Source organism: Dendrobates tinctorius, unplaced genomic scaffold (genome assembly GCF_039654945.1).
Source record: "Dendrobates tinctorius isolate UK_male_01 unplaced genomic scaffold, ASM3965494v1 ptg000096l, whole genome shotgun sequence".
Lineage (NCBI taxonomy): Eukaryota > Metazoa > Chordata > Amphibia > Anura > Dendrobatidae > Dendrobates > Dendrobates tinctorius.
The window spans coordinates 1891962-1916527 of record NW_027361764.1 but is presented as its reverse complement, the minus strand read 5'-3'; the positions used below and the strand labels follow the sequence as shown (position 1 = coordinate 1916527).

The window sequence follows — 24566 nt, the reverse complement described above, 5'->3', positions numbered from 1 at the left end:
CCAATTATAACTCCAACCCGAACCCCAACACACCCCTAACCCTAATCTCAGCCCTAACCCTAACGGGAAAATGGAAATAAATACATTTTTTGTAATTTTATTACTTTTCCTTAACTAAGGGGGTGATAACGGGGGGTTTGATTTACTATTTATGGCGGTTTTTATGTTTGGCGGCTGTCACACGCTAAAAGACGCTTTTTATTGTAAAAATAATTTTTGCATCACCACATTTTGAGAGCTATAATTTTTCCGTATTTTGACCCACCGAGTCACTTGAGGTCTTATTTTTTTAAGGGACGAGTTGACGCTTTTATTGGTACCATTTTCGGGCACGTAACATCTTTTGATCGCTTTTTATTCCGATTTTTGGGACGCAGAATGAACAAAAACCAGCGTTTCATGAATTTCTTTTGGGGGGTGCGTTTACACCGTTCCGCGTGCGGTGAAATTGATAAAGCGGTTTTATTCTTCGGGTCAGTACGGTTACAGCGATACCTCATTTAGGTCGTTTTTTTTATGTTTTGTCGGTTTTTTGCAATGAAAACAATTTTATATAAAAAATAATTATTTTTGCATCGCTTTATTCTGCGAGCTATAACTTTTTTACTTTTTTGCTGATGACGCTGTATCGTGGCTCGTTTTTTGCGGGACAAGATGACGTTTTCAGCGGTACCATGGATATTTATATGCGTCTTTTTGATCGCGCGTTATTACACTTTTTGTTCGGTGGTATGATAAATCATTTTTTTGCTTCGTTTTTTATTTTTATTTTTTTAAGGGGTTCGCTAAAGGGGTTAACTAATGGAACAGTTTTATAGGGCGGGTTGCTACGGACGCGGCGATACCAAATGTGTACTTTTATTGTTTGTTTTTTTTACTTTCAAAAAATGAATTTATTGGGGAATATTTTTATTGTTTTTTACCAATTTATTTAGCGATTTTAAAAAAAATTTTTTTACACTTTTTAACTTTATTACATAGTCCCAGGTGGGACATCACTGTCACAGGCAGTGCCTAAGGCTTCCTCTTGCCTGCGCTTTGCAGGAATGAGGAAGTCAGCTCCCTACAGGCCCCCGAAGGCCCCCGTCGCCATCTTGGATCCGGGGGCCTGTAGGGAAGGAGACCCCCGCAGCAGCGCTGCACATTGCGCTGCCGTGGGGGGCTCAGGGAAGCACGGAGGGAGCCCCCTCCCTGCCGATGCTTCCCTTTAACCCCCGGTACACCGCGATCGTGTTTGATCGCGGTGTACAATGGGTTAACGTGTCAGGGGCGGTCCGTGACAGCCCCTGACACATTATCACAGCTGACACCCGGCACAATCAGCTGACACACGGCCACGATCAGCGGCGCTCACCACATGGGCGCCGCTGATCGCATTAGACGTACTATCCCGTTCTTGGGAATTAAGTCCCAGGGCACATGGACGGGATAGTACGTCTAATGGCAGAAAGGGGTTAAAGATTCCATAATATGACGACTCCTGGAGTGGACCCTCTGGGTCGTGGCACCAACCCTCGCAGGGCGAGCTGACCTAGTGAAGACCACTCCCTATACAGGGAGTGTCAGGGGCAAGCCCCAGGGGGTGAGGTACCACGACTGCTGGCACCAGGCGGCCGGCTCACAGGAGACACGAGTGTGTCTGCAGGAACGTGTAAAGCGTGGGAACGGGAACACGTGGTATACAGAGACTTCGTTCGTCCCGGTGTGAGTTAAGCAGGATGCATGCAAGGAGCATGTCAGAGCACTGAGTCAGGCAGCAGGTGTGCCAGGAGGTGTAACAGAGTACAGGAGCAGGGTGTGTGCCAGAGGGCACAACTGAGCATAAGACAGAGTACAGGATCAGAGCATGTGCCAGGAGGCACAATTGAGTATGAGACAAGGCACAGGATCCGAGTGTGTGCCAGGAGGCACAACTGAGTATAAGACAGAGCACAGGATCAGAGTGTGTGCCAGGAAGTACAGCTGAGTATAAGACAGAGCACAGGATCAGAGTGTGTGCCAGGAGGCACAACCGAGTACAAGGCAGAGTGCAGGTTCAGAGCGTGTGCCAAGAGGCACAACAGAGTGCAAGGCAGGGGACCCGAATACAGCGCACAGCCAGGCAGGGACACGGCAGACCAAGCCAGGAAGCACAACAATAATCAGGCACCTCCCCTAGGAAGAGGTAGCCCGATATAGCACATGATCAGGAGAGCTTCCGGGTCAAGTCCTCCAGTACCATAGAGAGGACTGACCTGGAGACTGAACTGAGAAAAGCGCGCAAGCGCAGACATAACATGGAGGAGACAGGGACCTAGGTACGAGAGGTGCGTGTGCGCACCCTGCGGGACCCCCGGAGTGACCGCGGCTCTGGAAGAGATGACGTCGGGGCCGAGGTCCCGACCCCAGGTGAGCGCGGCGTGACAGTACCCCCCCTTTACGCCCCCCCCTTTCTAAAACTGGAGAGGAACTTACACAAAATCTGGGGTGCGTGGCAGGGCTGTGGAGTCGGTAAGCCACAGTTGCGACTCCGACTCCTGGATTTTATCAGGCTCCGACTCCGACTCCTTCATAAATGGCCAATTCATAACACATTTACTGTTGTAAAATATTAAACATCGTGCTTATTCAGTTTCTCACCATCATATAAGTAATCAGACCACTTAGAGCAAAAACTACATTTACTAGAATACAATTAGAATATAGCAAATAACTTTTATAAACTTTTATAAACTGTAAGTAAATATGCAATAAACACTTTTATGCAGTTAATAAGAAGAAATCTATAAATTTGTCCTCAGAACAAGTATTGCCTCTGTCAGATCCTCCTTCATGGATGCCCTCAAATCTGATCTAATTATTTTGAGAGCAGAGAACAACCTCTCTACACTAACTTGTGTTGGTGGCAAAGCAGTAACCACTCAGGCAACATCTCTGACAAGGTCAGGATACAGAGGAATCGCTTGTTGCACTGTTATTTTTGATGAACGGTCAAATTTCTCAATTTCTTTTAGTGCACATGAAAAATTCTGCTGAAATGTACTGGCTGTGTTCCTTGATGGGGATGACTCTTCTTCTATGCGGGAACGCTTTGCACGGTCCTTGTGATCCAAATATTTTTCGAAATTAAATTCTTCATCAGTTGATGATGAGGGTGAAGATGTGGCAGGATGACCAAATTCTTCTTGTTCCTCCTGACTGTTCTGCAACCCTTTCATCCTTACTGCTATTTCAAACAGAGCTTCTTTTCCTTTACTTAGCTATTGATCATCTAGAAGAATCCGATGCATTGGGTCTACATAAACAGCTGCCAAAAGAATGTTATTTTGTAATAGTAGCTCCTCTCTCCGTTTCATTGATGTAGCAATGCCACTTGCAATTAACCCCCCTCTTTGGGACAGGCGAAACATCAGGTTCTTCCACTCCTTTAAGAAAATACCTGGAGTTAAGTCCTCTGCTTGTAATTTTTTAGCCACTGTAAATGGGTGCTCTAGCAATTTTTCCAGCTCAGTCACCTGATTCCACTGACTTTCATTTAGCGTCAGTTGAGGGTTAGCCATGTCTACAAGAAAGGTTTTCAGTTCAACCAAGCGCTGAATCATTAAGTAAGTACTGCCCCATCGTGTGGCTTGATCAATAATTGCCCCTTTTCAGCACGTCTCTTCAAAATTGAGTCAACTTTAGGGGTTCTGGCAACAGTAGCCAATTTTCTCACCTTGCCAATCAGTGCAGCAAGCCAATTTTCTCACCTTGCCAATCAGTGCAGCAGCATGTCCTTCTTGCAGACTGTCTCTTATAGCCAGCTGTAGCGTATGCACAACACAGCGCATGTGATGAATGAAAGAACATATTGACACAGTTTCAACAAGATCTAAACTATCATGTTGCTGTTCATCTGAAGCAACTTCAGTTTGCTCCTCAGTTACAATACTGTGTTCCTCTATTTCAAACATTTCTGTGTCTGTGGACCCAGAATGTTCTTCTAGCTGCTGGTCACCATCATTACTCTCATTCATTAGCTTAATAGTACTTATCATATTTGAAGCATTGTCAGTTACGACAGAAAGAACTTGCTTTTTTTTAAGTTCATAGTCTTGCAGAACCTTTTCCACCAAGACCTGGAGAAACTCACTGGTGTGATGAGCTTTGGTGTCTTTTACTGCCAATGTCTTGGTAACTATTTCATTTTTGTCACAAACAAATCGGACATTGATGGCAAAATAGTTCACTCTGTGACGTGTGCAGGCATCCATTTTAAGAAACAGAAAGCGTCCCTTGAGAGTTTTTTAAGTTCTTCCTTTTGTTTAAAAGCTTCTTCGATTACTAATTTTCTAATACTCTCTCTCTCCAGAGAAACACCAAGCTTGCGGGCCATTTCCCCATTCAGACACATAAAAGCTGGTCGTGAAAATAATGAAATAGGCACACTATCCTTTACAACAAGCTCTATGATCTGTTTTTAAATGTATCTACTGTCATTGTCACAGTAACTTTGTCACTGACAAAATATCTTGTGTTATGATTGAGTCACCGTAGGAGGCAAAAACAGAAATGCTAGCTAAGTCCAGAAAACCAGAGAAGTTGGCAGCTATCGGATTGCAGACCCCTGAACCCATCAACACAACTAGCAGTAGCCGTGGGGTGTTCCTACGATGCCTTAGACACCTCGATCACCGCTGGAGAAATAACTAGGCCTAAAGAAAGAAAGAGGAAAACTAAACTGCCCCAGAGCAGACCCCAAAGCAATAGGCAGCCCCCAACATATAATGACGGTGAAGCAAGATGAAAACACTAACACAGGCAGAAAGATAGACTGAGCAAAGACGGGGCCCAAACTACCTACATAGGAAAGGACAGGAAGGCTGCTGTCTGCAATCCGTGAAAAACCCTATGAAAATAAGAGCCAACAGACTGACAGTGAAAATGGCCCTGAAGACGCTAGGCTTCAAAAAAGCTATGTCAGTACTCAGGAATATTCTGAAGACAGAGCTACAGGCAAAAGGAGATTCAGCTCACCCCAGCAGGGAATGGCAGAATCCAGAAAAGCAAGGAAAACAAAAACTAAACACTAATGCAAAAGGCAAAGCAGAAAAACTTAGCTTAGAGGAGCAGGAATCAGACTGGTGTCCTAGAAGTCCACAGAGAAATCACCCGCAGGGCAGAAAGGCGTCGGCAGCCTTATATCCAGTCCGTGACTCCACTCAGCCAGTCATCCTCATCAGGCTCAGGTGCCTGATAATCAGGCTCATTACCTTCCTTCACCAGAATAGGGAGTTCACCAGACCTCAGTGACGAAGGGGAAAATGAACTCACAACAATCTTGCAACTGATGGCTGCAAAGTTCTCTGCTCCTTTGTTTGGCTGGAAGAGCTGGGCACTGGTTCATTGGTTTGGATGCAGTCTTTCTCATCCACTGCTTTCAGTACGTCTGGATGAAAGCGCTGTAAATGTCTCTTTAGATTAGAAGCTCTGGTAGGAGCATTTTTATCTTTGCCTGAATATGCACTCATCTTGGCTTCACAGCATTTGTTTTCGTCTGGATCATTTGTCATACTCTGACAGACATAATGTTTTCTATCTTGAGTGATGGTAAAATGTTCAAATACAGCTGATTTAATGTGATGCTTCGACATTCTCAGGTTTTTAATTCTGCATTCACAATCCAAATGACAATTGTTTTTCCTAAAAACAATTGTACAAAATTATTTCCAGGTCGTACAACTGATATAGTGGTCAGTAATACTGTTATTATTCCTCATGTACTCACAGTTAACTGATGCAAAGTTTGTTGAAAGGATAATACTTCTTACAGTCTTCCTCTTCTGAGTAGCAGGCAGCTGTGAGATGCTTGGAAGACGCACACCTAGTATGATCTTGTCTAGAGGAGGAGCTTTACTACTAAGAATTTGCAACACATTTTCACTTTCAGTTTCATACATTGTAAGTAGGGGGGTTGGGACAGCATGAGGTTAACCAAGTATAAGATTAGAAAAGGGCAGTGGAGAACAGTGACACACAAGAAGTAAGAAATGTCTCTCTCCAGCAGAACTGCTTATCACTGTTGTTCATAGTTTGATAGAACATATATATTTGAGTAACATTTATAAAATTCATATGAAAGTTCAATTATGAAATATTAATACATTTTTTTTTAAAGCTGGAGTCGGAGTCGGTACATTTCTACCGACTCCAATCAAAACTAACTCCGACTCCACGACTCCGACTCCACAGCCCTGGTGCGTGGATATTCTCCCTGGGCTCCCATGACCTCTCCTCGGGGCCAAAACCCTTCCAATTGACCAAGAACATGGTTCTCCCTCTTACCTTCTTCATGGCCAAAATGTCATTCACCTCAAACTCATCCCCCAAGCCAACAGGCTGGGGTTTGTGGCCTGGAGAAGGATGAAATCGGTTAAGAACCACAGGTTTAAGGAGAGACACATGGAAGGAATTGGGAATACGGAGTGAAGGAGGCAGCTTCAATTTGTAAGCAACATCATTAATCCGCCTGAGGACCTCAAAAGGACCAATGTAACGGGGACCCAGTTTGTAAGATGGTACCTTAAGGCGGACGTATTTGGTGGAGAGCCACACCTTGTCACCAGGGAGAAATGGAGGAACGTCCAGGCGCCTCTTGTCAGCGTGTAATTTCATTCTGTCCCGTGCTTTCTCGAGAGCGGTTTTGGTCTCCTGCCATACCCTGGAGAACTCCAGACAGAGAATCGGCAGCAGGTACCCCCGAGACAGGAAGTACCGGTAGAGGCACATTGGGATGCTGTCCAAAGACGATGAAGAAAGGAGACTTGGTAGACGATTCACTGGAGTGATTATTGTAGGCGAACTCAGCCCAAGGAAGTAGACCGACCCAGTCATTCTGATGAGCATTAGAAAAGTGCCGGAGGTAGGATGTAAGGATCTGGGTGGTACGTTCCACCTGCCCATTGGTTTGGGGGTGATAGGCGGAAGAGAAATCCAATGACACTTTCATGAGTCCGCATAGAGCTCTCCAGAACCAAGAGGTGAATTGGACCCCTCTGTCTGACACGATGTGCTGGGGGAAGCTGTGAATCCTGAAGATATGGGAAATGAAGATCTTCGCCAAGTCAGGAGCAGAGGGTAGTCCGGGAAGAGGAATTTAGTGGGCCATCTTTGAAAATCGGTCTACAACCACCAAGACCACAGTACAACCGGAAGAACAAGGCAGATCAGTAATGAAATCCATGGCTATGTGCTGCCATGGAGCCGACGGAACGGGAAGCGGAAGCAGAAGACCAGAGGGTGGTTGTCTGGGTATCTTGTTCTGGGCACAGGACGGGCAAGATGCCACAAAGTCTTTAACATCCTGGGAGAGTGAAGGCCACCAATAATAGCGAGAGATTAAGTCCAAAGTCTTTTGGACACCAACGTGGCCGGCAATCTTGGATGAATGTCCCCAATTCAACACTCGTTTTCGGTTATTCTCAGCCGCAAAGGTTCTTCCCGGAGGTAACGTGGTTAACTTGACAGGAGCCACGGTAATTACTTTTGATGGATCAATGATATGAGAGGGTTCTTCCTCTGCATCAGACGACAGGAATGATCTTGACAACGCATCCGCTCTAATGTTTTTATCGCCGGGCCGAAAATGTAGTTCAAAGTCAAAGCGGGCAAAGAATAGGGACCACCTGGCTTGCCGAGGATTGAGCCTCTGTGCGGACTGGATGTACGCCAGGTTCTTATGGTCCGTGAAGATCTTGAATGGATGTATGGCGCCTTCCAGTAAGTACCTCCACTCCTCCAAGGCCAATTTAGTGGCCAATAGCTCTTTGTCGCCAATGGAGTAGTTCTGTTCAGAGGAGGAAAATACTTTAGAAAAGAAGCCACAGGTGACAAAACGTCCAGAAGAGGATTTCTGCAGAAGGACTGCGCCAGCCCCGGTAGAGGATGCGTCCACCTTGAGAGTGAAAGGTCTACTAACCTCAGGTCGGTGAAGCGCCGGAGCAGCGGCGAAGGCTTGCTTCAACGACTGGAAGGCCTCTTCAGCCTCAGAGGGCCAAGCCTTTGGGTTAGCTCCCTTGCAGATAAGGGACGAGATGGGGCAAACTAACGAGGAGAAATGAGGAACGAACTGTTGGTAGTAGTTCGCAAAACCAAGGAAGCGTTGGCTTGCCTTCACCCCATGGGGCTGTGGCCAATCGAGGACAGCAGACACCTTTGCCGGATCCATGCGTAGACCTGATTCTGAGATAATGTACCCCAAGAATGGCAGGGACGTTTGCTCGAGGGCACATAGGTGGTTCTCCCTCAGGCGCTGGAGGACTTGACGCACGTTCTTTCTGTGGGCGGAGAGGTCTGGAGAAAAAACGAGGATGTCATCCAGATAGACTACAACGCAGGAGTAGAGCATATCCCCGAAGACGTCATTCACGAACTCCTGGAACACCGCTGGGGCATTGCAGAGGCCGAAGGGCATGACCAAGTACTCGTAGTGACCGTCTCTGGTGTTAAAGGCGGTCTTCCACTCATCACCAGAACGAATGCGGATCAAGTTGTAGGCCCCACGAAGATCCAGTTTGGTGAAAATTCGAGCTCCTCTAAGCCGGGCAAAGAGTTCCGGGATCAATGGCAATGGGTACTTGTTCTTGACCATGATATCGTTCAGGCCTCGGTAGTCTATGCAAGGACGGAGGGAGCCGTCCTTCTTTTTGACAAAGAAAAATCCCGCTCCCGCGGGCGAGGAGGACTTACGGATAAAACCTCTCGAAAGGTTCTCCTGGATATACTCAGACATAGCTTGGGTTTCAGCAGGGGATAGCGGATATATTCTACCCCTGGGTGGCGTAGAACCAGGAATGAGGTCAATCGGACAGTCATATGGCCGATGGAGGGGCAGAGTCTCGGCCTCCTTCTTGTCAAAGACATCTGCAAAGGACCAGTAAGCCGACGGCAGACCTGTAGATGCCGGGGATGGACAGGCAGAGTTCATCGGATGGACGGGCAACAGGCACTTCTCCTGTCAGGACGGTCCCCAACGGAGTATCTCGCCCGACCGCCTGTCCAGGGTTGGCTCATGAGTCCGAAGCCAAGGGAGACCTAGAAGAAGCGTGTGAGACATGGTAGACAAGACGAGGAAGGAGATCTTCTCCTGGTGCAGGGCTCCGATCTGCAGCTCGATGTCTTCGGTGCCCTGGGTAACGGTCTCCTGCACGGACGCACCATTGACCGAAACTATCGACCGAGGACTCTCCAGGGATCTGACAGGAACCGCCTCGAGTGTGATAAAATTCCCCTCCGCGCCAGAATCCAGAAAAGCCTCCTCAGAATAACGCTTGGCACTGAGATTCAATAACACGGACACGAGCAGGGGAGGAGAGGGATCACGTACACCTAGGGAGGCCTCTCCTACCAACCCTAGGAGGAGAAGTTTCCCGGCTTCTTGGGGCAGGAACGAAGGAGGTGAGAGGAGCTCCTCTCTCTGGCTGATTCACGGGCACGTTCCTGAAACCGCAGGTCAATGCGTGTCGCCAGAGAGATCAGATCCTCTAAAGAGGTGGGAGTATCCCGACCTGCCAGTTCGTCTTTGATCCAACCGGACAGGCCACACCAAAAGATCCCTACGAGAACCTCGTTGTTCCAACCGAGTTCGGAGGACAAGGTATGAAAACGGATGGCATACTGTCCCACCGGTAGCGTACCCTGATGGAGGTTAAAGAGAGACTCGGTGGCAGAGGCCAGCCGACCCGGCTCATCGAACACCTTGCGGAAGGTGTCCAAAAAGGTGGAAAGCTGAGAGACGAGTGGGTCATTGCGCTCCCAGAGGGGGTTCACCCATGCTAACGCCTCCCCCTCTAAGTGTGAAACAATAAAGGCAATTTGGGCGCGCTCAGTGGGATAGTGCTGCGGCAAAAGCTCAAAAAGTAACCGGCATTGGGTCAGAAATCCTCGACAAAACTTAGGGTCCCCGCTATATCGGAGTGGCTTGCCGAGGCGCGGCAGTGGGTGCGGGGCCGAGGACTGGGCAGAAACGGCTTGTATGGAAAGAAGCAGACTGTCTACCGACGCCATATAGTTGAGGATATGGACCTGGGTGTCGCGTTGCTGTGTGAGTTCTTGCTGGAGGCTGGCCAGCTGGGAAGCATTCCCAGGGTCAGAGGACTGCATGGCCGACAAACGGGACTCCATGGATTTCAGAAAGGACATGATCCTGGTCTGACTCTCCCGTAGGAACACCAGTTCCTTTTGGACGGAGGCGGTGGTACCAGCGGGGTCCATGGCCTGATTATACTGTGACGACTCCTGGAGTGGACCCTCTGGGTCGTGACACCAACCCTCCCAGGGCAAGCAGACCTAGAGAAGACCACCCCCTATACAGGGAGTGTCAGGGGCAAGCCCCAGGGGGTGAGGTACCACGACTGCTGGCACCAGGCGGCCGGCTCACAGGAGACACGAGTGGGTGAGTGTGTCTGCAGGAACGTGTAAAGCGTGGACACGGGAACACGTGGTATACAGAGACTTCGTACGTCCGGGTGTGAGTGAAGCAGGATGCGTGCAAGGAGCACGTCAGAGCACTGAGTCAGGCCGCAGGTGTGCCAGGAGGTGTAGCAGAGTACAGGAGCAGTGTGTGTGCCAGAGTTCACAACTGAGAATAAGACAGAATGCAGGATTGGAAGGTGTGCCAGGAGGCACAACTGAGTAAGAGACAGAGTACAGGATCAGAGCATGTGCCAGGAGGCACAACTGAGTAGAAGACAGAGCACAGGATCAGAGTGTGTGCCAGGAGGCACAACTAAGTACAAGACAGAGCACAGGGTCAGAGCGTGTGCCAGGAGGCACAACCGAGTACAAGGCAGAGTGCAGGTTCAGAGCGTGTGCCAAGAGGCACAACAGAGTGCAAGGCAGGGGACCCGAATACAGCGCACAGCCAGGCAGGGCCATGGCAGACCAAGCCAGGAAGCACAACAATAATCAGGCACCTCCCCTTGGAAGAGGTAGCCTGATATAGCACATGATCATGAGAGCTTCCGGGTCAAGTCCTCCAGTACCATAGAGAGGACTGACCTGGAGACCGAACTGAGAAAAGCGCGCAAGCGCAGACATAACATGGAGGAGACAGGGACCTAGGTACGAGAGGTGCGCACCCGGCGGGACCCCCGGAGTGACCGTGGCTCCGGAAGAGATGATGTCGGGGCCGAGGTCCCGCCCCCAGGTGAGCGCGGCGTGAAACATAATAACAGGGTCTGTACCACAGGACTGGCGTATAGCAAATGTGGTGCCAATATTCAAAAAGGGGACAAAAACTGAACATGGAAATTATAGGCCAGTAAGTTTAACCTCAACTGTGGGTAAAATCCTGGAGGGTTTTCTAAGAGATACTATACTGGAGTATCTGAAGAAGAAGAACCTCATGACCCAATATCAACATGGGTTTACAAGGGACCGTTCCTGTCAGACTAATCTGATAAGCTTTTATGAAGAGGTAAGTTCCGGACTGGACCAAGGGAATGCAGTGGACGTGGTGTACATGGACTTTTCAAAAGCTTTTGATACAGTGCCACACAAAAGGTTGATACATAAAATGAGAACAATGGGGATAGGGGAAAATATTTGTAAGTGGGTTAAGAGCTGGTTCAGGGATAGGAAACAAAGGGTGGTTATTAATGGAGCACACTTGGACTGGGTCACGGCTAGCAGTGGGGTACCACAGGGGTCAGTATTGGGTACCGCAGGAGTCGGTATTGGGTACCACAGGGGTCAGTATTGGGTACCACAGGGGGTCAGCATTGGGTACCACAAGGGGTCAGCATTGGGTACCACAAGGGGTCAGCATTGGGTACCACAAGGGTCAGTTTTGGGCCCGCTTCTTTTTAACATATTTATTAATGATCTTGTAGGGGGCATAGAGAGTAGAATTTCAATATTTGCAGATGACACTAAACTCTGCAGGGTAATCAGTACAGAGGAGGACAATTTTATATTACAGAAGGATTTATGCAAACTAGAAGCTTGGGCTGATAAATGGCAAATGAGCTTTAACCCCTTACTGCCATCGGACGGAATAGTATTCCGATGGCAGCACCTCTGCTTTGAGGTGGGCTCCAGCGGTGAGCCCGCATCAAAGCCGGGACATGTCGCGATCCACCCACACCTATTTTCTAGCTAAATGCCACTGTCAAACTCTGACAGCAGCATTTATCACGCACTTCCGGCCATCGGGCTGGAAATACACGCACTGCTGACCCCCGTCACGTGATCAGGGTCATCGATTCATCGGCATAACAACCTGAGGTCCCTCTATGGTTGTTGATGTCGGACTGCTATGAACACCACCCGGTGGTTGGTGCTCATAGCAATGCAGTAATTCTGTTACAAAGAGGTGATCTGATCAACGCCTGTATGTAGCAGAGCTGATCGAGCTATGGCAGTTTATAGCCTCCCATGGAGATTATTGAAGCATGCCAAAAGTTAAAGAAAAATGTTTTTTAAAAATTAAATAAGAAAAAAAAAAAAGTTCAAATCACCCCCCCCATTCACAATAAAAAAAAAAAAATCAAACATACACATATTAGGTATCACCGTGTTAAGAATCGCCCGATCTATCAATAAAGAAAAGGATCAACCTGATCACTAAACAGCGTAGCGAGAAAAAAAATCAAAACACCAGAATTACTTTTTTTGGTCGCAGCGTCATTGCATTGAAATACAATAACGGGCGATGAAAAGATCATATCGGCACAAAAGTGGCATCATTAAAACGGCAGCTCGGCGCGCGCAAAAAATAAGCCCTCACCCGACCCGAGATCACGAAAAATGGAGACGCTGCCGGTCTCGGAAAATCGTGCAATTTTTTTTTTTTTAAGCAAACTTTGGAATTTTTTCTCATCACTTAAATAAAAAAAACCCTAGACATGTTTGGTGTCTGTGAACTCGTAATGACCTGGAGAATCACAATGGCAGGGCAGTGTTAGCATTTAGTGAACCTAGTACAAAAGACAAACAAAAAACAAGTGTGGGACTGCACTTTTTTTGCAATTTCACCGCACTTTGAATTTTTTCCCCGTTATCCAGTACATGATATGTTGAGACCAATGATGTTATTCAAAACTACAAATCGTCCCGCAAAAAATAAGCCCTCACATGGCCATATTGACGGAAAAATAAAAAAGTTATGGCTCTGGGAAGAAGGGGAGCAAAAAACGCAAAACTGAAAAAAGCTCCGGTCATGAAGGGGTTAATGGGGATAAATGTAAGGTCATGCACTTGGGTAGAACGAATAAGTTGTATAATTATGTGCTTAACTGTAAAACACTGGGCAAAACCATCACTGAAAAAGACCTGGGTGTATGGGTGGACGACAAACTCACATTTAGAGGCCGGTGTCAGGCAGCTGCTGCAAAGGCAAATAAAATAATGGGATGCATTAAAAGAGGCATAGATGCTCATGAGGAGAACATAATTTTACCTCTAGATAAGTCACTAGTGCGACCACACTTAGAATACTGTGTACAGTTCTGGTCTCCGGTGTATAAGAAAGACATAGCTGAACTGGAGCGGGTGCAGAGAAGCGCGACCAAGGTTATTAATAATAATCATCTCTATTTAACGCCAACATATGCCACAGCGCTTTACTGTCAAACACAACAGTCATAAGTAACAACGTTAACAATAATACAATGATTAATGCAAAATACAACACCCCTGCTGGTGAGAGCTTACCATCTACACTGAGGTTGGGGAGATGCAGAGCACAGGTGTGTATTATAGGGCAGCACCTACTGTGTGTGTTGGGGGACACTCGCTTGGCACGGGATTAACGTAGACAGGCATGGTTTTGCACATAAGACAGTCTATATCGGTTTATTTTACACAGCACAAATCACACGGTGGACACTGTTGCACGTCACAGGCCTACCACCGCCCCTAACATTTCAACATATGGCTTTAACTTGCAGTTCCTAGACACTGCACCTCTCTGTCCAGTGACTGTGGGCAACCGCACGCCAAAGAGTTCATTAACATTCATGGACATTTACAAGCACCAACAGTATGTGATGGTACCTTACAGGAGCTCCTGCTCCAGACGCCGACTCCTTATCAGTTCTCTCTCTCTCCCCCAATGCAGGACCGTCACAGACTCTTCTCACACATGGCCTCAGCGGGTGCTATTCAGGACGTCCATCACCCCCGGGATTGTCCAACACACAGCCCTCACTGGGAGCTATTCAGGGATCTGATTCTCCGGCCAGGACCTCCCAACACACCATGTGCTCTTCAGGAAGTCAGCAGCTCCCAACACACAGGCCTTCCAGGACCTTGCACTCTGACCACTCAGGATCACACACTCCGCCATGTGACCAGACCTCAGTCACATTATAAATCCCAAACCACCCCCATATGTGGGCGGTGTATGTGTGGCTAGCCGATCCCGCCCAGCTCTCTGACTAGCCCTATAAGCCCCCATTATAGGTAAACTCATGGAACTACAAGTCCCAGCACAACATCATTCTTGGGCTTACAGCGCAGACGCCCTCTGCGACACATACCGGCCATTTACAATCATGCCGGTCACTGTTTCACCATCGAGGAAACACCCACATGCATATCCTGAGGAGCACATACAGGAGAAGTCTTGGAGTCGGGAGTGGGTGGTACCGATTAGTGCAGAGGTTAGTCGAAAGTCGTTTGCAGAGCGCAGCGGTCGGTTAGGCCGATAGACAGAAATGTGGGAGGAGATGTAGGGGGGTGCCACACCGTGGAGAGCTTTCTTCTCTTACTTACCAATCTTTTAGGTGGGACAGTGTCACATGCTTTAGAGAAGTGGAGATAAATGACATCCAATGAGTCTCCTGGGTCCATTTGAGAGCTTACATCCTCATAGAAGCTGATCAGGTTAGTCTGACAGGAGCGATCCTTCATAAATCCATGTTGATATGGAGTTAAACATTTATTAACATTGAGATATTCCATAATGGTATCCCTTAGAAACCCTTCAAAAATTTTACCCCCCACAGATGTTAAGCTTACCGGCCTATAGTTCCCAGGTTCCCTTTTACACCCCTTTTTGAATATTGGTACCACATTTGCTTGCCGCCAATCAAAAGGAACAGACCCTGTTTCTATAGAGTCTTTAAATATAAGGAATAGAGGCCTGTCTATCACATTACTTAACTCCCTTAATACCCGAGGGTGAATGCCATCAGGGCCTGGTGATAAGTCCATTTTAATCTTACTAAGGCGGTTCTGCACTTCTTCCTGGGTTAGGCAGATAATACTTAATGGGGAGTTTACATTATCACTCTGCATTTCCCCTGGTACTGAAAGCCAAATCTGCTAATAGTCTGTCCAATTGGGGCCGTGTAGAGAGAGAAGAGAAGGGGGCCAAGGACTGAGCCCCGAGGTACCTCAACAGTGAGAGGAAGAGGAGATGAAGTGGAGCCAGCGAACAGAACACTTAAGGAGAGGTTAGAAAGATAGGAAGAGAATCAGGAGACAGCAATGTCCTTTATGCCTATTGGTTGGAGCATAGAGAGGAGGAGATGGTGGTCAACAGTGTCGAAAGCTGCAGAAAGGTCGAGAAGAATGAGCAGAGAGTGGTCACCATTACATTTTGCTGTCAGAAGGTCATTGGTAACTTTGAGTGCAGTTTCTGTCAAATGTAGGGAGCGGAAGTCGGTCTGTGAAGGGTCTAGGAGGCAGTGAGTGAAGAGGTAACGGATAAGGCGGGAGTAGACCAGGTGCTCCAAGAGTTTAGAGATGAAGGGGAGATTGGAGACTGGTCTGTAGTTGTTTGTGCAGGATGGGTTGAGAGCGGGTTTCTTTAATAAGGGAGTAATGATAGAGTGTTTGAAGGAGGATGGGAAAATGCCCAAGGAGAGGGAGAGATTAAAGATTGTAGTTAGGTGAGTTGTAACGACTAGAGAGAGAAAAACTGGAGGAGATGTGAGGGAATGGGGTCAGAAGTGCATGTAGTTGGACGAAGAAGAGGAGCCTGGAGACTTCTTCTGTGATGAGATCAAATGTGGAGAGTGAGCCAGGGGAAATGCTGGGAGGGATGGAGTCACTGCCCCTGGGGGCTGAGCAGTGGTCAAGGAATTGGGTGGATGAGTCTGGGGGCCGGTATATGACCGTTACTCGAGGGGACGGAAGAGTCTGATTTTGTGGACCTCAAAAGAAGGGAATGAGAGTGATGGAACTGGGGGGGGTCTGCAATACCAAGACAGGTTATTACACTTGGGGTTATTGGCTTCGGGGTGATCTTATTACAATGTATAAATATATGAGGGGATAGTAAAAAGACGTTTCTAATGACCTTTCTACTCTTAGACCTGAGATGGGGACAAGGGGGAATCCTCTATGCCTGGAGGAAAGAAGGTTTAAGCATTCTCACAGATGCGGATTCTTTACTGTAAGAGCACTGAGACTATGGAACTCTCTGCCGTATGATGTTGAAATGAGTGATTCACGGCTAAAATTTAAGAAGGGACTGGATACCTTTCTTGAAAAGTATAATATTACAGGGTATATACACTAGTTTCCTTGATATTGCATTGATCCAGGGAACTAGTCTGATTGCCGTCTGTGGAGTCGGGAAGGAATTTTTTTCCCCCTATGTGAAGCTTAGTGTTTGCCACATGGGTTTTTTTGTGCCTTCCGCTAGATCAACATGTTAGGGCAGGTTAGGGTAGGATATGGGTTGAACAAGATGGTCTTAAAGTCTTCCTTCAACCTTAATAACTATATTACTATGTTAGATAGTGCTCCATACTGTATAATGACCTCACATAGTGCTCCATACTTTATAATGGAACCATGTAGTGCTCCATACTGTATAATGACTTCACATAGTGCTCCATATAGTATAATGGAACTACGTAGAGCTCCATACTGTATAATGACCTCACATAGTGCTCCATGCTGCATAATGGCCCCACATAGTGCTGCATACTGTATAATGGTGCCATATAGTGCTCCATACAGTATAATGGCCCCACATGATGCTCCATACTGTATAATGGCCTCACATAATACTCCATACTATATAATGGCCCCACATGATGCTCCATACTGTATAATGGCCTCACATGATGCTCCATACAGTATAATGGCCTCACATGATGCTCCATACAGTATAATGGCCCCACATGATGCTCCATACTGTATAATGGCCTCACATGATGCTCCATACAGTATAATGGCCTCACATGATGCTCCATACAGTATAATGGCCCCACATGATGCTCCATACTGTATAATGGCCTCACATGATGCTCCATACAGTATAATGGCCTCACATGATGCTCTATACTGTATAATGGCCTCACATGATGCTACATACTATATAATGGCCTCACATGATGCTCCATACTGTATAATGGAACCAGGTAGCGGTCCATACTCTATAATGATCTCACATAGTGCTCCATATAGTATAATGACCTCATATGATGCTCCATACTGTATAATGACCCCACATAATGCTCCATACTGTATAATGACCCCACATAATGCTCCATACAGTATATTGGCCTCACATGATGCTCCATACTGTATAATGACCTCACATGATGCTCCATACTGTATAATAGCCCCACATGATGCTCCATACTGTATAATGGCCCCACATAATGCTCCATACAGTATAATGGCCCCACATAATGCTCCACAGTGTACAATGGCTCCACATGATGCTCCATACAGTATAATGGCCTCACATGATGCTCCATGCAATATAATGACCTCACATGATGCTCTATACAGTATAATAGCTTCACATGATGCTCCATACAGTATAATGGCCTCACATGATGCTCCATACTGTATAATGGCCTCACATGATGCTCCATACTATATAATGGCCTCACACGATGTTCCATACTGTATAATGACCTCACATGATGCTCCATACAGTATAAAGGCCTCACAAAATTCTCCATACAGTATAATAGCTTCATATGATGCTCCATACTGTATAATGGCCCCACATGATGCTCCATACTGTATAATGGCCCACATGATGCTCCATACAGTATAATGGCCCCACATAGTGCTCCATATAGTATAATGGCCTCCCATGATGCTCCATACTGTATAATGGCCCCACATTGTGCTCTGTTATGAACAGGACACCGAGGAGGATGGCAGGAATAGGCTAGGCCACCAGGTAAAAGAAAGGTTGGTAACTTAGCGGATTGCAGACCCCTAATCCTAACAACATAACTAGTAGTAGCTGTGGAGCGTACCTACGATGCCCTAGACGCCTCGGCACAGCCATAGAGCTAACTAAGCCTAAAGCAAGAAAGGTGAAATCTAAACTGCCCCGGAGTAGACCCCAAAGGAATAGATAGCCCCCAAACATATATTGTCGGTGAGAAAAGATGAGACACAAACGCAGGCAGAAAATAGACTGAGAAAATGATGGGGCCCAAACTGACTAGATAGGATAGGAAAGGAGAGACACTGTCTGCAATCACGCAAAAACCCTAAAAAATCCAACACGTCTGATGCACAAAAAAACACTGAAGTCTCACGACCTCGCCCCCACTGTATTAGCATTCTGGAATGAACTGGCCGCAAAGCAAAAGAGACTAATATAACAGGGGACTGAACAAACTGACACAAGCTGCAACATATGGAGCGAGGTCCAGCACAGCCCCCAGCAGGGAGCACGCTGAACCCGCAAAGCAAAGCAGAAAAAGGCAAAACCAGATCAGAAGCAAAATATTAGCAAATGAACAACTTAGCTGAAAAATGCAGGATCAGCCATGAGACAGCAGACCTCAAGTTGCACAGGAAGAACTAATCACCAGCAACAATTGAGAGAAGTCTGCTCACTTAAATACTCCCAATTAGTAACCCCAGATCTCCAATCATCATCATCAGGTGGCAGACCTCTGTCAATCCGGCCAGCTCCACTACCCACAGTAACCACCAGAGGGAGCCCCGACTCAGAAGAGAATTCCCAACAGTGCTCCATATGGTATAATGGCCTCACATGATGCTCCATACTGTATAATGGCCCCACATGATGCTCCATACAGTATAATGGCCCCACATAGTGCTCCGTATAGTATAATGGCCTCACATGATGCTCCATACTGTATAATGGCTCCACATGATGCTCCATACTGTATAGTGGCCCCACATGATGCTCCATACTGTATAATGGCCTCACATAAAAAATTACCACTCACTTCTGCCAGTTACAATGCTATTCTGGTCTCTTCATACATCACAAGCTTACTTGTGGGCACATGCGCCATCTTCTGAGAAATAGTGTCGCCAGTCTCCTCAGACCAAGCACCATCTCTCTACTCAGCACACGCACAGACTGATAGGATGGCACGGTGCGCATGAAGAGGAGAGTGGCCATGCTGCTAGTTATGAGGGAGATGGCTGAGGAGAGTGATGGTGACGCTAGCTTTGAGGAGATGTCACTTGTGCCAACCGGGAGAGCTATATGTGCCCCCTCTGGCATGCGTACCATAGGTTCACCACAACTGATCTATGTGTGTGTACGTGTATATATATATATATATATATATATATATATATATATATATATATACACAGACAGACACATACATATATACACACACACATATATATATATATATATACACACACACAACCACAGCTCTGGCAAAACTCAAGAGACCACTGCACAGTTGTATAAAAATCCGCTTCTCTCCATGTCTGACAGCCATTCCATTCCAGTGTCAGCTGAATTCCAACCAGAGGACACCTCATTCTACTTAATGTGCTTCTGATTAGTGATCACCTGAACCAAATCTTATATAACGAAGGAAAGTATAAAAACCCTGCTGTGGTGTTCACAATCCTCCTGCAATAGGACAAGCTGGATGACAAAACAAGTGCTAGTAATATCCCAAAAGTAATAGGAATGAAAAATAACTTTTCACCATGCCAAAGGAGTTGAAAAGAAAAGTCTTGAGTGAGGAAAAGAAGGGCTCAATTCTGGCTTTACTAGCAGAGGGATACAGTGAGCACCATGTTGCCTCCATCCTTAAAATTTCTAAGACAGCAGTCCATTACAACAAGGTCAAGCAGCAGACATTGGGGACAACAAAGCTACAGACCGGCAGAGGGTGAAAACGACTCTCCACTGACCAGGATGACCGTCATTTTATTCAAATGTCACTCAGCAAGCAAACGATGACATCAAGTGACCTACAAAAGGAATGGCAAATGGCAGCTGGGGTGAAGTGCACAGCAAGAAAAGTTCATAACAGGCTCCTAGAGGCAGGGCTCAAGTCATGTAAAGCTACAAAAAAGCCGTTCATCAATGAGAAACAAAGGAGAGCCAGGCTGAAGTTTGCCAAAGACCATAGGAATTGGACCATAGAGGACTGGAGTGAATCTTCTCTGATGAGTCTAATTTTCAGCTTTGCCCAACACCTGTTCGTCTAATGATTAGATGGATACCTGGAGAGGCGTACAAGCCACAGTGTCTTGCACCCACTGTGACATTTGGTGGAGGATCGGTGATGATCTGGGGATGCTTCAGCAAGGCTGGAATTGGGCAGGTTATTTTCTTTGCGAAGGACGTATAAAACAAGCCGCATACAAGGTTATCCTGGAAAAACAGTCGATTCCTTCTGCTCAGGCAATGTTCCCCAACTCTGAGGACAATGCGCCATGCCACACAGCTAGGTCAATCAATGTGTGGATGAAGGACCACCACCAATCCCAGTCATGGCCAGCCCAGTCTCCAGACCTGAACCCCACTGAAAACTTCTGGAATGTAATAAAGAGGAAGATGGAGAGTCACAAGCCATCAAACAAAGAAGAACTGCTTACATATGTGTACCAGAAGTGGCATAAGGTCACTCAAAAGCCGTGTGAGAGACTGGAAGAAAGCAGCCAAGACGCAGGAAAGCTGGGGTTAACAATCATGGGGATTCCACAAGATATTGATCTCTGAACGCTTCCTGAGCTAAAACATTAGTATTGTTGTTTCTAAATGATTATGAACTTGTTGTCTTTGCATTATTTGAGGTCTGCAAGCACTCTGCAATTTTTGTTATTTTGACCATTTCTCATTTTCTGAAAATAAATACAAAATTTATTGCTTGGAAATTTGGAGACAAGTTGTCAGTAGTTTATAGAATAAAAGAGCAATTTGTCAGGTGCAGAACTGCATAAGGAGCACACCTCTGACTGTGGAGCCCACCTAACAACAATAAAATACTGCCAGTGCCCAGTACCCCCCTCACACCAATCCCCTTGGTGATGCACTAATTGGGATGCCCCTGCCGGCCAATGGTTCTTAAAGGGGAAGGGTCCTACGGCCACACCTACAGGGGTTAAAGCCAGGTGTCCGTGCCACTAACTTCCTCTTTCCTTCCCGGCAGACACCTGGAAACTATTGTGCTATTGTCCCACCCTCCCTCCCTTATAAGTGTTAATGGATGTGAATGGCCATACTAACGGATAGATGTTAAAGTTGTAAATTATATTATTTAAAAAAAAAATGTGTATATTTAGCTGACCATTGTTACCTTTACTAAGTCACAGCGGAAGAAATAGTGGAAGGCAAAGGTTCGTAACTGCTCGTTGGCTGTCGATAGTGGACAGGATCTCGGCGCGAGCCGCCCTTTACGAAGTGTAATTGCCTTTCTCTGATTATGCAATTAATAAACTGTGACCGACCTGTTCAGCCCACCTAGGATTGTCTGGGTTTCATTATGGGATTGGAGCGAGGGGGGAAGGCGCTGGTTACGACACACAGGTCTCCACAGTCCACATTTTACTCAAAAATAAAAAGAGAAAAATCCGACAAACTGAAAACTGTGCAGTGGCCTCTTAATTTTTGCCAGAGATATATAGAGAGAGATATTTTATTGTTATTGACATCTATATATCTATGTATCCTATGTGTATATATCTATTCTATCCTGTCACTCTGTGATATTACAGTACACGGCACATGAATTGCCGGCTTTTCTTCTATGTAATATGAATACATACATATGTGCATGTCACTGACATCTATAAATCTATGTGTATATATCACTTCTATTCTATTCTCTATTATTGTCCTCTGATTGGGGTCTCCTAATGTGTTGTGATGCCCCCACAAGGTCTGAGGAGTAAATTCCTTAATTGATGTAAAAAGGCATAAATCCATGCGGCACATTCATTCCAGCATTGAGTGTCAAAGGTCGTCATAAATTTGTACTCCCAGACTCTTCTCTCTCTCTGAGAATTGAAGTTACCTTTCAATACCAGTAATTTCATATCCATGGTGTTATGATCAGGCATACAAAAATGTTTTGCCACAGGTAGATCCATTCTTTTTTCTCTTATTGTGTGGTGATGAGAATTCATCCTTGTTCTAAGCTTTTGCCCTGTCTCCCCCACATACAGACCCCCAGTTGGACATTTAGTACAAATAATTAAGTACACCCCATTAGATGTGATGCAGCTGAAAGTTCTTTGGATCTTGTAGTCCTGATGAGTTGGGGATCTTTACCTTGTCCGTGGTCATTGTAAATGGACAGGTTTTACATTTTTTCTGGTTTCAAGGAAAGGTTCCTGCAGCTGTTAGGGAGGACAGGGGGCTTCTGACAATGATGCTTCTTAGATTTGGGAGCTGCCTAAGGCACAGTAGTGGGGGGGTCTGGAAAAAAGGATTGTAATCAGGCATCTTTTTGTAGTAAAGGTTGTACCGTGCGGAGTACAGAGCCGTGTGCAATAAAGGAGAGCTGCGCAGACTACAGAACTGGTGCGGAATACAGAACTGGTGCGGAGTACAGAACTGGTGCGGAGTACAGAACAGCACAGCTCACTGTTTACAGCCCCCCCCAAATGTCGGACCTCCACCAATCTCATCTTCTAAGTCACCAGGGTTATCAGTCGTAGACACCTGTACCCCGTCAGTCCCACAGCCTCATGTCGCCAGGTGGCAGGAGGTGAAGACCTAGATCTCCAGTGATCACTATAGCAGGACAATAATGGTGGAGACACCTGGGTACACTAGACTTGCACACATTAGTCCGGTCGGGGCACTCACCCCTTCGGCTGGGGGCACAGCAGTGCTGGGGAGGATGGTGGCAGGGCCTTCACCAGGGGTCTCAGGTGGCAGGAGGTGAGGACCTAGATCTCTAGTGATCACTACGGTAGGACACTAATGGTGGAGACCCCCGGCTACACTAGACTTGCACACATTAGTCCAGTGGGGGTACTCACCCCTTCGGCTGGGGGCACAGCAGGGCTGGGGAGGATGGTGGCAGGGCGTTCACCATGGGTCTCGGGAGGCAGGAGGTGAGGACCTAGATCTCCAGTGATCACTATGGCAGTACATTAATGGTGGAGACCACTGGGTACACCAGATTTACACACCTCAGTCCACCACTTCAGGAGGATGGTGGCAGGGCATTCACCATTCTGGAGGAATGCCACAATCCACTGCAGTACACACAGCCCCTGTACAGTCATGGCCTCCCCCACCCACCTCTATAGAGCACAACCTCCATGGTCTTCCAGAGACGGCTCTGCAGTTACAATCCACCATTATGAATCCACTAATAAATCCGTCTTTTTCTCTGGAGCTGCTGAATGAAGCTCTGTGTGAAGTCAGTAATTGCTCCAGGACCCAGGAAAAACAAACAGGCTAAAGCCAGGAGGCCTCCACGGCCTGAAACTCCCTGGTCAGACGTCTGGTGACTTCTCGCAGAGGATTCCTGAGTCCTGACCACATCGTCATCACATTCCCTGGACATCAGCATCACAGCCATGAATGAAGCTCGGGATTGCGGAGTGACACCGGTCCTATTCGATCATGTAATTATATCAGGTGCTACAATCCACTGGAAAATTGGGACGACTGTGCAAAAAACATACAGTACTGTTTGAAAGTTTGTGAACTCTTCAGAATTCTCCATATTTCTGCATCCAACATAAAACTACATCAGATTTTCACCCAAGTTAAAAAATTAAAGAACAAAATCAAATAACTGAGTCAGAAATATTAGAGGTTGGAATTTAAAGTCACACAGGTCCCCTTGATGACTCACAGTAGAGCTGGTTATGGGATGTGTCTTCAGTTTCAGAAAATTTTGATATTCCCAACATTCACAATATCTTCACTCCTGACGATCACAAGCATTCGATATCATCGCCATATTTTTTATTGAGATTTTATATTTTCATAGATTACTGACAACAGCCATGCCATGTTTGTTATCTGGCCACTATTGATTTGGGGCTTATTGGCAGGTGTCACAGTTATGAAAAAATATGCATATTCTTCCCCTATTAATCCTGAAGTTGAAGATGTAATGTTCCATCAATATCATATCTATACAAAATCCAATATTCATAACTTTCTACCGATGCCCAAATGTATAGTTGTAGATGTAAAGTTTCCTTTCAACTCAGGAGTTCTTTCCTGGGAAAAAAAGGAGACTTTGCCTCTTCTCTATCTATGTGTAAACACATGGCCTCTTGGTATCTGGACCTCAGAAATGATCGTCCGTTTAATTACCTGTAATCTGTTTTTCACCTCTTAGATATACGTAATTGTCCCACTTCCCTATGTTAAACATGTGGCTCTACTATTAAAAGAGGTTCAGAATGTCAGCTCTTTCTCC

General features: G+C 46.4%; 1 protein-coding gene across 6 annotated transcripts in view; it reads right to left on the bottom strand.

Annotated features, from left to right (window-relative positions):
- Positions 1 to 24566, bottom strand: part of LOXL3 (lysyl oxidase like 3) — a 258654-nt gene that overhangs the window by 155625 nt on the left and 78463 nt on the right. For 5 of the 6 annotated variants that reach the window (XM_073586837.1, XM_073586839.1, XM_073586843.1 and 2 more), the window contains exon 1: positions 14014 to 14311. The exons of the other annotated variant lie outside the window; for it this stretch is intronic. The gene's annotated coding sequence lies outside the window, so the exon portion shown is untranslated. Of the gene's footprint in view, positions 1 to 14013; positions 14312 to 24566 lie in introns of those variants that run through there. 6 annotated transcript variants of the gene reach the window in all.